Source organism: Gorilla gorilla, chromosome 6, assembly GCF_029281585.2.
Source record: "Gorilla gorilla gorilla isolate KB3781 chromosome 6, NHGRI_mGorGor1-v2.1_pri, whole genome shotgun sequence".
Lineage (NCBI taxonomy): Eukaryota > Metazoa > Chordata > Mammalia > Primates > Hominidae > Gorilla > Gorilla gorilla.
In genome coordinates this window covers 138,182,415-138,196,299 of record NC_073230.2, presented here as the reverse complement: position 1 = coordinate 138,196,299, position 13,885 = coordinate 138,182,415, and the positions used below count along the sequence as shown (strand labels likewise).

At 43.2% G+C, this 13,885-nt stretch overlaps 1 pseudogene; it reads left to right on the top strand.

Annotated features, from left to right (window-relative positions):
• The first annotated feature begins 13,804 nt into the window (after positions 1–13,804).
• LOC115935537 (uncharacterized) lies at positions 13,805–13,885 on the top strand (annotated as a pseudogene).

Sequence of the window (13,885 nt, the reverse complement as noted above, 5' to 3'; positions counted from 1 at the left end):
TAATTGGCCACTGCATTATTTATTACAAAAGAGAAATGTCTCATGAATTTTTTATATGTATCGTAAGTTAATAGATTTCATACACCAGAATTCAAAAAGAAAAAAGAGAAATGGTAAATGAGATGATGCATATGCAAATTACCCTTATCTAATCACTGTATATTATATGTATCAAAACATCTCTATGTACCCCATGAATATATACAATTATTATATGTCAATTTAAAAAAAAGAACAAAATGTCACATTGCATTTGCCAGTCCCCCAGCTTTCATAATGTTATTTTGCTGTTTTGTTTCTGGGATCTTCTCTCTTTTTCCTTAAATCCTTACCCAGCCTCAGATGCTCCTAGCTCTGTACAGGCCTGAAACTGGAACATGGAATCTTGACACCCTCTGAAAACTCCTCTGGATTTACCTGCCCTGTGCCCCTCCACACACCATCCCTATTCCCCTTACAGAGACTCCTGCTCCTCACCCTCAAGCCCCAGGACATCATGGCCCAAGCTTAAAACAGGACCAGAGAAAGGGACCAGAATCCATTAAGTAAAACCAAATTCAGCTTAATAGCAGGAAACCAGCTGAAAATCTCAGGAGCTTCTGGATGTATATTACAAGGGGACAACTTTCTATTCCAGGAGTTTGCCAGCTCTGAATTTGGTCCCAGGCCAGTACTCTTTGCCACTCACCTATTTTATTTTTAAATTATTATTATTATTATTTATTATACTTTAAGTTCTGGATACATGTGCAGAACGTGCAGGTTTGTTACATAGGTGTACATGTGCCATGGTGGGTTGCTGCACCCATCAACCCATCATTTAGGTTTTAAGCCCCACATGCATTAGGTATTTGTCCTAATGCTATCCCTCCCCCTGTCCCCCACCCACTGGCAGGCCCTGGTGTGTGATGTTCCCCTCCCTGTGTCCATGTGTTCTCATTGCCATCCTATTCTCTTAACACAAGGTTGAGAATGTCTGTGAACAGGAACATTCCTCAATTCTCCCATCTTGGAAGTCAGCTTGATTCTTTGAATGTAAGGGTTAGAAGGGTCAGACTGGCCAGGTGAGGTGGCTCACACCTGTAATCCCAGCACTTTGGGAGGCCGAGGCGAGTGAATCACCTGAGGTCGGGAGTTCAGGGCCAGCCTGACCAACATGGAGAAACCCTCTTTCTACTAAAAATACAAAATTAGCCAGGCGTGGTGGCTAATTAATTCCAGTAATCCCAGCTACTTGGGAGGCTGAGGCAGGAGAATCTCTTGAACCCTGGAGGCACAGATTGCAGTGAGCTGAGATTGTGCCATTGCATTCCAGCCTGGGTCAACAAGAGTGAAATTCTGTCTCAGGAAAAAAAAAAAAAAAAAAAAGAGAAGGGTCAGACCCAGCCCTGGGACATCCTCAAATGTTGAGATGCTCTGGATTTTGATGGCCTGTACTGGCATTAACACACAACCATTGGCAAACTATGAAACAATTTGCACTGGTGTATAAAATATGGTGGCCAAGCTGAAGTAATAACATGAATAAACAAATAATATAAGGCAATATCTCTTAAGCTTGGAATTCTAAAAGCAATGGAGAGTCCCAAGGGAAAACAATACCACTCTTAACTATCTTATTCCTACTCCCACAGCCTGGGGCTGAGTCTTGGTGCTGGAGAGAAAGGAAAGAGCTGGCTTTCTTCCAGTCCCTCATTCATCTTGCCTGGCTCTGCCTGGTCCACACTTAAACTTGTTTGTTAGAAATATGGTCACTTTAGTCATCTTCTACCCAGTCATCAAGTCACCCTTTCTGCTTCCTGATATGGATTTGGTAAAAGCCATGGCAAGTGCTCAGGAGAGGGAATCACCAGAAACCTTTGTTAGTCCAGAGTTTAGAGATTAAGGGTAAGCCTCATAGGGGTTGGGAGTCTTATGAGGACTATATAAGAGATTACTAAGGAAGGGAGAAAGAGGCATATGAGGGCTGATGCTGAGGGAATCTGCTAACAGCAATCCAAGGTCATCCCTGCAGGTAGGTCTGTGGCTGAGTAGATTCCTGTAGAATAGATTCAGGTAGACTATGTTCAGCAACACTGGAGCAGTCAAGCAGGCTTTGTTCCTAACTTCACTTCTCTTATCAAGGAGCTTTATCATCATCTCTATGCTTCTAAAACCTCACTGCTGTTGCCCAGCTTATTACCCCAGAAACAGACTTAGGCCAGCATGGATGACAGAAAATGTTATTTGCTCAGCTCTCTGATTCCTATACTTGCCAGCAGCAATCATGTCCGCCAGCACCAAAAGGACAGAGGGAGTCTGGGTCAGCCCTGCTTTATGCAAAACAAGGTATGGAAATCCAGATATTTTTCCCAAAATGATACATTTGGGAGCAGCGTATGTATTTATTTGCTTATTTCATTTAAATTTTGCTTTCCAAAAACATCTCTGAAGGGTTTCTTTAGCTTTTACATGGTTCTGTTTTTTTAAGTTATCTTTGGTATAAAATTATATCATCACTTTACCAAAAAATTTGGGAAAGAATTGAAAAAAGAAAACAATCACACATGACTTCATTGTCAATACATCTGTCACTTGCTAGCATTTGGAATATTTCTTTCCTATCTTTTCTCCTATACACATTTTTTCTTATAAACATTAAAGATTCATTTTGTTTTAAAAAAAATTTTAAGTAGTTCATGCACATAATAAAAAGTATAAAAAGTGACAGTCCCTCTCCTCCACCCTTATCCCCAGTGACCACTTTAAGTCTTGTACATCTTTCCAGAAAATAACTTTTCTTTTCTGTCTTTCTTTCTTTCTTTCTTTTTTCTGAGATGAGGCCTCGCTCTATTGCCAGCCTGGAGTGAAGTGGTGTGATCTCGGCTCACTGCAGCCTCCACCTCCTGGGTTCAAACTATTCTCCTGCCTCAGCCGCTCTAGTAGCTAGGATCACAGGCATCTGCCACCACGCCTAGCTAATTTTTGTATTTTTAGTAGAGATAGGGTTTTGCCATGTTGGCCAGGCTGGTCCTGAACTCCTAACCTCAGGTGATCTGCCTGCCTCAGCCTCCCAAATTGTTGGGATTACAGGCATGAGCCACCGTGCCCGGCCAAATAGCTTTGCATATAAGGTGTCTTGCTGGGGATGGGGGTTGGCATGTACTGTGAGGGGCAGGGGGCAGGCAGCAGATCTGCTTCTGCTAGGAATGTGGACACATGAACCACATGAGCAACCCTTCCATGGTGTCAGAATTGCGAGATGTAAACTTGGAGCTACCAGGGATGATGTTTCTGGCCATGTAACTAGAATAAGTGACGGGAGAGCTGGAGACAGCCCCTGGTGCTATTAGAGATTATGAATCTAGCTCTTTTCTGAAGTCTATGTCCTTGGCCTTCCATGAATTAGTGTTGTTCAAACTTCCTCAGAATTTATGAGCAATAGTTTTTTTTCTGTTAAAATTTGTTTGGCCAGGTGCAGGGTCTCACATCTGTAATCCTAGCACTTTGGGAGGCCGAGACCGGCAGATCACTCAAACCCAGGAGTTCAAGACCAGCCTGGGCAACATGGCGAGACCCTGTCTCTACAAAAAAATACAAAAAATTAGCCAGGACTGGTGGTGTGTGTCTGTAGTCCCACCTACTGGGGAGGCTGAGGTGGGAGGATCACCTGAGCCTGGGAGGTCAAGGCAGCAACGAGCCATGATCCTACCACTGTACTCCGGGCTGGGTGACAGAGCAAGACCCTGTCTCAAAAAAAGCAATTTTTTTTGGTTTGAATTAGATATATATCATGTTCTAACAAATTAACACATTCATCATAAGCATTTTCTTTCTCTGTACAATCTTCATAACCACAATTTTTAAGGATAAAGAAGAGCAACAAACAACAAAGTATTAGATGAACTGGATGTCATCAAACTAAAAACTTGTGTGCTTCAAAGGACACTGTCAAGAAAGTGAAATAACCCACAGGATGACAGAAATGTGCAAATCATATATCTGATAAGGGACTTATATCTGGAATATATTAAGTATTTTAACAACGAAGTAATAAAAAGACAAACAGGCTAATTTAAAAATGGGGAAAGGATTTGAATAGACATTTCTGCAAAGAAGATGTTCAATGAGCACATGAAAAGATGCTCAACACCATTAGCCACCAGGAAATGCAAATCAAAGCCAAAATGAACTAGTACTTCACTGCCACCAGGATGGCTGTATTAAAAAGGCAAGTAACAAGTGTTGGTGAGAATGTAGAGAAACTGGAACCCTCATATACTGCTGGTGAGAATGTAAAATTGTGCAGCTGCTTTGGTAAACAGTCTAGTATTTCCTCAAAAGCTTAATCATAGAGTTACCATACAACCCAGCAGTTCCACTCCTGTGTCTATCTCCAAGAGAAGTGAAAACGTATCCATATAAACACTTGCACATGAATGTCCATAGCATCATTATTCGTAATAGTCAAAAAAGGGTGGAAAAAACTCAAATGTTCATCAACTGATGAATAGATAAGATATGGTATGTATATATCATGAAATACTATTCAGCAATAAAAAGAATAGCTGGGTGTGGTGGCTGACACTCGTAATCTCAGCACTTTTTGAGGTTGAGGTGGGAGGATCCCTTGAAGCCAGGTGTTCTAGACCTGCCTGGGCAACAAAGCAAGACCCTGTCTTTACAAAAAATAAAAATTAGCCTGGCATAGTGATGTGTGCCTGTAGTCCCAGCTACTCGGGAGGCTGAAGCAGGAAGATCACTTGAGCCCAGGAGTTTGAGGCTATGGTGAGCTATGATCACATTGTGCTCCAGTCTGGGCCACAAAGCAAGACCCTCATCCCCCCCCCCAAAATAAATAAAATAGGCTGGGCATGGTGACTCACGCCTATAATCCCAGCACTTTGGGAGGCTGAGGCGGGCAGATCACCTGAGGTCAGGAGTTCGAGACCAGCCTGGCCAACATGGTGAAACCCCGTTTCTACTAAAATATAAACATTAGCCTGGTATGGTGGTGCACACCTGCAATCCCAGCTACTTGGGAGCCTGAGGCAGCAGAATTGCTTGAACCCGGGAGGTGGAAGTTGCAGTGAGCCGAGATCACACCACTGCACTCCAGCCTGGAGGACAGAGCTCTGTCTCTAAATAAATAAATAAATAAATAAACAAATAAATAAATAAAATAAAATAAAAATAAATAAACAAAGGAATTACCAAAACATGTTACAAGTTGGATGAGCCTTGAATACATCACGCCAAGTGAAAGAAGCCAGTCACAAAGAAGCACATAGTGTGTGATTCCATTTGTATAAAATGAAATGTAGAATAGGCAAATCCACATAAAAACAGAAAGTAGATTTTCCTAGGGGTGGGAGCTTGGGGTAAGATGGGGAATAATTACTAAAGAGTGTGATGAAAATGTTCTAGAATTATGGTAATTGTGAAATTCCATGTATTTATTAAAGCCATTGCCTTTATACTTTAAATGGGTTAATTGTATGGTATATGAATTATATCTCAACAAAACTGTTATAAAAAAGAATGGTATATTGGGTGGATGTACCACTGAGATTAGTTACGTAGATGTCAGGTACAAGCTTTTCCTCTGTTGTTCATACTGCTTTGTGTTTCATATCATTTAACAGATATTTACTGAGTATCCGGGGTACAGGAGATATAAAAAAGCATGAGAACATCTCATGGCCCAGCCAGGGAGGCGACACCCATGCACAGAAGGTAGCTAACTGGGCAAAGCGCACACATAGCAAATGTTAGTGGGTTCAGAGGCGTGCTTGCCATCATGGGCTGTGCACCCAAAAGGAGGCTTCCCTGATGAGTGAAGAATATTAAAGAATAAATAAGCAGGGCATAGTGGCTTACACCTGTAATCCCAGCACTTCAGGAGGCTAAGGTGAGAGGATTGCTTGAACCCAGGAGTTCAAGACCAGCCTAGGCAACTTGGTGAGACCATGTCTCTACAAAAACAATTGAAAAAAAAACTAGCCAGGCATGGTGGTGCACACCTGTGCCCCCAGCTACTCAGGAGGCTGAGATGGGAGGATCATTTGAGCCTGGGAAACAGAGGCTGTAGTGAGTTGTGGTGGTGCTACTGCAGTCCAGCTTGGGTGGCAGAGGGAGACCCTGTCTCAAAGACAATTAAAAAAAAAATTTTTTTTAAGTTGTAAAACAGAACACAATTATATAAAATTTGAAAATTGTTCTAAGGGCATAGAGCAAATGGAGAAATATTATTGAAGTTCTTAATAAATCTTAGTAATAACAATCTGTCTATGGCATTTAAGGCATGACCTATTCTTTTGCTCCTCCTCCCCCCTCCCTGTTATGGAAACTCTACCTGAGAGCTCTATTCTCGGTAAGAAGGTTTTTACCCAGGTAGGGGCAGGCCACCAGGGTTTCTAATCCCCTCCCTAGTCCTCTGCTGTAGAAGCTGTATTCCAGGCAGGATCTGGTCCCTCCCCTCACCCAACCCCAACTGTAGGAGAGAAATTCTGTTCCAGGCATGGCAGGCTGAGAATACTGGGAGCAGATCACTTCACCTTTCTCCTCCGAGCCAGTTTGTAGAATGGAGGAGGTTCTACACCAGGAGGGGCAAGCAGAGAGGATCAGTGGCTTTTCCTGCCTCCTCCACTGCCCACTCACAGAGCCAGGTGTCACTACAGGCAACATGGGGCCCCACCCCCAGCTCTGATGCAGTGTCCTGGGGTTCTCCCAGGAAGAAAAGCAGCCCATAATGACAAAGAGCTTTAGAGCTTTACTTGAGGACACAGGCTGTATTGGAACAGAGCCTGGAGAACACTGCCTAAGGGTGTTGTGGAAAACAACAGAGACCTTGAAAGAGAGCAGTTAAGAGGAGGCTGGTAGCTCCATGACACAGCAAAATGGCAGAGCAGCTAGAAATTTCATATAGAGAGCCAGGGAAAGAGAAATCAAAGTACCCTGCAGGCACATTCAGCTCTAGGGCTCAGGAAAGGGTGTGCACATGTTTCTGGTTGCATGGGGCAGACTTGAAAATATTCTCTAAGCCACACACAGGCCCCTTAACAAAGGGCAGAAGCCTCATTGGCACAAAGGCCTTAAACAGAACCTGTGGATAAACACTGACTGAACAATAAACTACTCTGACCAGGGCAACTCCTAGGAAGCCAGGCTTGGAACTAAAATCATGCTCTTTCTTCCCTAGTAGTCGAGAACATTCTGGGCACACCCAAGACTGCACCCTATCATGAGCCATCAGAGAGGGAACCTCCATGCTTCTAGGCCCTGGCTAACAATGGGGCAAAAAGAGGTAAAGGGAGATAGGATGACAATGTCTCATCAAATAGAGAATATCAAGTACTATGAACACAGTGAAAAATTCACTACAGGGACTTAACGATAGATTTGTTCTGTCAAAAATAAGAAGCAGGCCAGGTGCATTGGCTTATGCCTGTAATCCCAGTATTTTGGGAAGCCAAGGCAGGAGGATCACTTAAGTTCAAGACCAGCCTGGGCAACATAGTGAGATGACCCCATTTTTACAAAAAATAAAAAAATTAGCTTGGCATGGTGGTGCATACCTGTAGTCCCAGCTACTTGGGAGGTTGAAGTGGGAAGATCATTTGAGTCCAGGAGGTCAAGGCTGCAGTGAGCTGTGACTGCACCACTGCACTCCAGCCTGGGCAACAGAGTGAGACCCTGTCTCAATAAATAAGTAAGTAAGTAAATAAATAAATAAATAAATAATCAGAATCAGTGAATTTAAAGCAGATCAATAGAGGTTATACAATCATAAGAGGAAAACAATGGGCTGGGTGCGGTGGCTCACAACTGTAATCCCAGCACTTTGGGAGGCCAAGGCAGGAGGATCATGAGGTCAGGAGATCGAGACCATCCTGGCTAACACTGTGAAATCCCACCTCTACTAAAAATACAAAAACAAAATTAGCCAGGCGTGGTGGTGGGTGCCTGTAATCCCAGCTACTTGGGAGGCTGAGGCAGGAGAATGGCATGAACCCGGAAGGCGGAGGTTGCAGTGAGCTGTGATCGTGCCACTGCACTCCAGCCTGGGCAGCAGAGTGAGACTCCATCTCAAAAAAAAAAAAAAAAGAGGAAAACAATGGATAAAAATGAACAGAACATCAAAGAAGAGTGAGACACCATTAGATGCACCAACATACACATAATAGTAGTACCAGAAGGGGAGGAGAGAGAAAGAGATGGAAAAAAATATTCAAAGAAATAATGGAATACATTGACACACGGAGGCGCACACCACACATTGGGGCCTGTCAGCAGGGGACAGGGGGAGGGAGAGCATCAGGAAAAATAGCTAATGCATGTGGAGCTTAATACCTAGGTGACGGGTTGATAGGTGCAGCAAACCACCATGGCACACGTTTACCTATGTAACAAACCTGCACAGCCTGCACATGTACCCTGGAACTTAAAATAAAAAATTAAAAAAAGAAATAATGGCTGAAAACTTCCCAAAGTTGATGGAAAATAGTAATCTACACATCCAAGACTTGGCCTACTTTCTCCTTGTTGCTGATAGTAAAATGCAAAAGGGAAGAAACAGGGGAAGGAACTGTTAAGCGAAAAGTAATCAGAACTTCATGGAATGCTCTGTTTATTCACATTGCAAAAGATGAGAAAGTGTGCTCTGGATAAAGCATCAAGGCTGTGGCTCAGCAACCATTTGCTAAGGAGATCAGGCCTGTGACTCATGGATCCAACCATCTCAGCAGAAGGTAGGCATGTAACTCTCCAGGAAGAATCTGTGACAAACCCTCGTGTCTAGTGGCGTGGATTCCCTTGACATCACAGAAGGCAGGGTTTCTGAGAATTTTATACCAACACAAACACAGCCAGTCTGGACTGAATGAGACAGAGATGGAATAAAATGGAGGAAGAATGACTCTGAAGGCAGAGCCATAGATGCAGAGGCCAGAAAGTGTAAAGCCAGGGCTATCATAGAGGCCCAGAAGACACAGCATGGAGCCGCAGAGGATTACTCTCAGGCTTTGAAACCTAATGGAATTGGCCCTGTTAGATTGCAAAGTTGCTTTAGACCAATAACCCCCTCTTTTCCTTCCATTTATTTCCCTTTTGGAATGGAACTATATTCATCCTATGCCTGTTCCACCATTGCATTTAGAAAAGAGATCACTTGTTTTCTAGGTTTAACAGGTCTATGAACAGAGAGGAATTTTGTCGAAAGATGGATCATTCCCAGAGTCTCACCCATACCTTTTTAGATAATTTAGATAAGGAGATTTGGGACTTCTCGAGTTGATATTTAAATGAGATTTGGGATTTAGAGTTGATACTGGAAGGGTTAAGACTTTTGGGAGTCTTGGGGTAGGGTGAACGTATTGTTCACGTGGGGTGGGTGTGAATTTTGGGTACCAGTGAGTAGACTGTACTAGGTTGAACAGTGTCACCTCAAAATTCGTGTCCATGCGGAACCTCAGAATGTAGCCCGGTTTGGAAACAGGGTCTTCGAAGATATAATTAGTTAAGTTAGGATGAGTTTCTGAGATCAGGATGGGTCCTGACTCCAATATGACAGGTGTCCTAGAAGAAAGGACACACAGAGACAGACACAGGGAGGGTGCCACGTGACGAAGGCAGAGATTGGAGTCCTGCATCTACAAGCCAACGAATGCCCAGGGATGCCAGCAGCTACAAGAAGCATGAGAGAGGGGTAGGATGGTTTACCCTTTGGGGCCTCCAGAAGAACCAACCCTGATGACATCTTGATTTTGAACTTCTGTCCTCTTGAACTGTGACATGTACAAAAGTTCTGTTGTTTTAAGGCACCCAGTCTGTGGTCATCTGCTACAGTGGCCCTAGGAAATAAGTACAAATGTCAAGTCCATTCAACAAGGGAAGACTTTTCAAAAATGATGCTGAGACAACTGGGTATCTGCATGTAAAAGAAGGGAGTTGGATCCATACCTTACATCACACACAAAAATTCACTCAACATTGTTTCCAATACCTAAGTGTAAGAATTAAAATCAGCCGGGTGTCATGGCTCATGTCTGTAATCCCAACACTTTGGGAGGCCGAGGTGGGCAGATCACCTGAGGTTGGGAGTTCGAGACCAGCCTGACCAACATGAAGAAACACCATCTCTACTAAAAATACAAAATTAGCCAGGTGTGGTGGTGTATGCCTGTAATCCCAGCTACTTGGGAGGCTGAGGCAGGAGAATTGCTTGAACCCGGGAGACGGAGGTTGTGGTGAGCTGAGATCGTGCCATTGCACTCCAGCCTGGGCAACAAGAGTAAAACTCTGCCTCAAAAAAAAAAAAAAAAAAGAACTAAAATTATAAAACTTTCATAAGAAAACCATATAGGTAAACCTTCGTGACCTTGGATTAGGCAATGGTTTCTTAAACATGACACCAGAAGCAAAAGCAAATAAAGAAAAAACAGATAAACTGGAATTTGTCAAAATTAAAACTGTATTTTTTATTTAAAAAATTTTGTAGTCTGGGCACAGTGGCTCATGCCTGTAATCCCAGCACTTTGGGAGGCTGAGGTGGGTGGATCATGAGGTCAAGAGTTCAAGACCAGCCTGGCCAAGATGGTGAAACCCCGTCTCTATTAAAAATACAAAATTTACCTGGGTGCGGTGGCAGGCCCCTGTAATCCCAGCTACTCTGGAGGCTGAGGCAGAAGAATCGCTTGAACCTGGGCTGCAGAGGTTGCAGTGAGCCGAGATCTCGCCACTGCACTCCAGCCTGGGCAATAGAGTGAGACTCCGTTTCAAAAAAAAAAAAAAATTATGCTGTAAGGGACACCGTTAAGAAAGTGAAAGGACAAGCCACAGAATCGGAGAAAACATTTCCAAATCACTTATCTGATAAATGACTTATATCAAGAAAATACAAAAAGTAACTCTTAGGTCGGGCATGGTGGCTCATTCCTGTAATCCTAGGACTTTGGGAGGCCACGGTAGCCAGGTCACCTGAGGTTAGGAGCTCAAGACCAACCTGGGCAACATGGTGAAACTCCAGCTCTCCAAAAAAAGAAAAAGAAAAAAAAATACAAAAAATTAGCTGGGCATGGTGGTGCACCTTTGCGGTCCCAGCTACTCAGGAGACTGACGTGGGAGGATCTCTTGAACCTGAGATGTGGAGGCTGCAGTGAGCCGAGATGGTGCCACTGTACTCTAACCTGGGTGACAGAGTGAGACTCTGTCTCAAAAACAAAAACCAAAAAACAAAAAAACAAAAAACAAAGACAGATTAAAAAAAAAAGTAACCCCTACAACTCAACAATAAGAAGACAAATAACCCAATTTAAAAATGGGCAAATGATCTAAATAGACATTTATCCAAATAAGAGATAAAAATGGCCAAAAAGCAAACGAAAAGATGCTCATCATTAGTCACCAATAATCATCGAGGGGTGAATTTTATGGTTTTCCAGTTAGAGTTCACATAAAAAGCAGCTGTGTAAAATAACATGTATGGAATTATATTTTTAGGACTATGACATGTAAAAATGTAATATACTTGACAATAACAGCACAAAGGAGGCAGGTGGGAGCAAAGCTACATAGGAGTGAGGAAATAACAGCAGATGGGAACTGAAATCCATAGGAAGAAATCAAGAGGAACAGGAAGGGTAAATAAGATTAATATAACTAACTCTATAAATATGTACTTGGTCTTCTTCTCTCAGGTTCTTTCAAAGTAATAATTATAGCCAGGTACAGTGGCTTATGCCTGTAATCCCAGGACTTTGGGAGGTCAAGATGGGCCAGGAGTTCGAGACCAGCCTGGGCAAAATAGTGAGACCTCGTCTCAATTAAAAAAAAAATTAAATAAAAATTAAAAAGTAATAATTATAACACCATACTGTTGGATTTATGATACAAAGAAGCAATATATGTAACAATAATATCACAAAAAGAGGGAGAAAGGAACACCACTATTTAAGAGTAAAGTTTATATATCTCACTGAACTATTTAAAATATAAATGCCTACGTCTGCTGAATCAGAATTTCAGGGAAATGGCCAGACCTTTCTTAGCCCTTACAGTGCCTTTGTGTGAGTTCAAAAAAGCTTCCTTTTCTCCAATCAAAGGTAGTTCCATGCTAGGGCCAAAGGCTTAGCAAGGAGAGCGTGAGCTGGAACAACCCCCTCACCCTAGTGCAGTGAATAACCTACACAGCTGTCTGAGGGAGGTGGCCCCAGGCATGACCCACATATTTATTTTAAAATGGCTCCTCTAATAATTCTAATGGACAACCAGTGTTGAGAACTACTGGGTTAGGGAAGCATTCAAAAAGAATCTATTCTAAAGTATCAGAAAACTGATTAAATATGAGAGATAATTGTTAGAGAGGATTTAGAGGGAAGATTTTCAGGTTTTTTAATCCCAGGGACTGAGAAATTGGTAACAGAAATAGAGGAGATGGAAGGAAAAACCTGATTTGGAGGGAATGAATTCACTTTTAATTATTTTGATTTTGGGCCAGGCGTGGTGGCTCATGCCTGTAATCCCAGCACTTTGGGAGGCCAAGGTGGGTGGATCACTTGAGGCCAGGAGTTCGAGACCACCCAGCCCAACATGGCGAAACCCCGTCTCTACTAAAAATACAAAAATTATCCGGATGTGGTGGTGGTGCACGTCTGTAATCCTAGCTACTCAGGAGGCTAAGGCACGAGAATTGCTTGAACCTGGGAGGTGGAGGTTGCAGTGAGCCGAGATTGGGCCATTGCACACCAGCCTGGGCGACAAAGCAAGACGGTCTCAAAACAAAAACAAAGGCCGGGCATGGTGGCTCACGCTTGCAATCCCAGCACTTTGGGAGGCCGAGGCAGGCGGATCACGAGGTCAGGAGATCGAGACCATCCTGGCTAACACGGTGAAACCCCATCTCTACTAAAAATACAAAAAAATTAGCAGGGCGTGGTGGCGGGCGCCTGTAGTCCCAGCTACTTGGGAGTCTGAGGCAGGAGAATGGTGTGAACCCGGGAAGCAGAGCTTGCAGTGAGCCGAGATCGTGTCACTGCACTCCAGCCTGGGCGACAGAGCAAGACTCCATCTCAAAAAAACAAACAAACAAAAAAAAAACAACAAAACAAAAAACAAAAAAAAAATTATGTTGAATTTGAGGCCATGGCAAGATATTACATTACAGTTGGAATGCCATACTGAGAACTGAAAGATAGATGGTTCTGAACTCAAAAACTTTGTATTTAGGAAGCACCACATAGCACAGTGATAATGAAAATAGATACCCCGTATAAAGAGCCTACTCAGTGCGTTACCCAGTGCTGGACAGTGTGTATAAATACGAGCAGCAGTTGGCATGAGGCTGATGGAAGATGGTCACTCATAAGCAATTATTTACCCTAAAAACACATGTGTTTGGCCAGTGACCTGGACTGGACTGGATGAAGGCCAGGGTCAGAAAGTGAAGTGTGACTGGGAGGATGGAGGTGGCCTGTAAGTGATGCCAGCAGGTGGCTGAGGAGGATGCCACCACTTGAGGTTCCAGGGCACCACCCTGGGATCTTGAAACAGGTGAGGCTCAGTATTATTGTGACAAATGGGTGATAAAAATGACAATGGCTTCCCAAGTTCCATGGCCAGCTGTCATGGGGTCTCATGTGGGACAAACCCCTTTCCGCCCCTCATCCCCACTACAGTGTGTCTGGCATTGACATTCACCAAAACCAGAAGCCTGAGTGTGTTTGTGTCTGGGTTCATTGGACTGGCCCTGGTTGATGAACTGGCTCAAGATTCAAAACTTTTGTGGTTTGGCCCATGGATACTTTCCTGCAGAAAAAAAAAAGGCCAGAGCTTTGCACAGTGGCAGTATTGTAGCCAATGAGGTTTATCCAAGGCATGATTATTGCTAATTGAAATTCAAAAAAAAGCT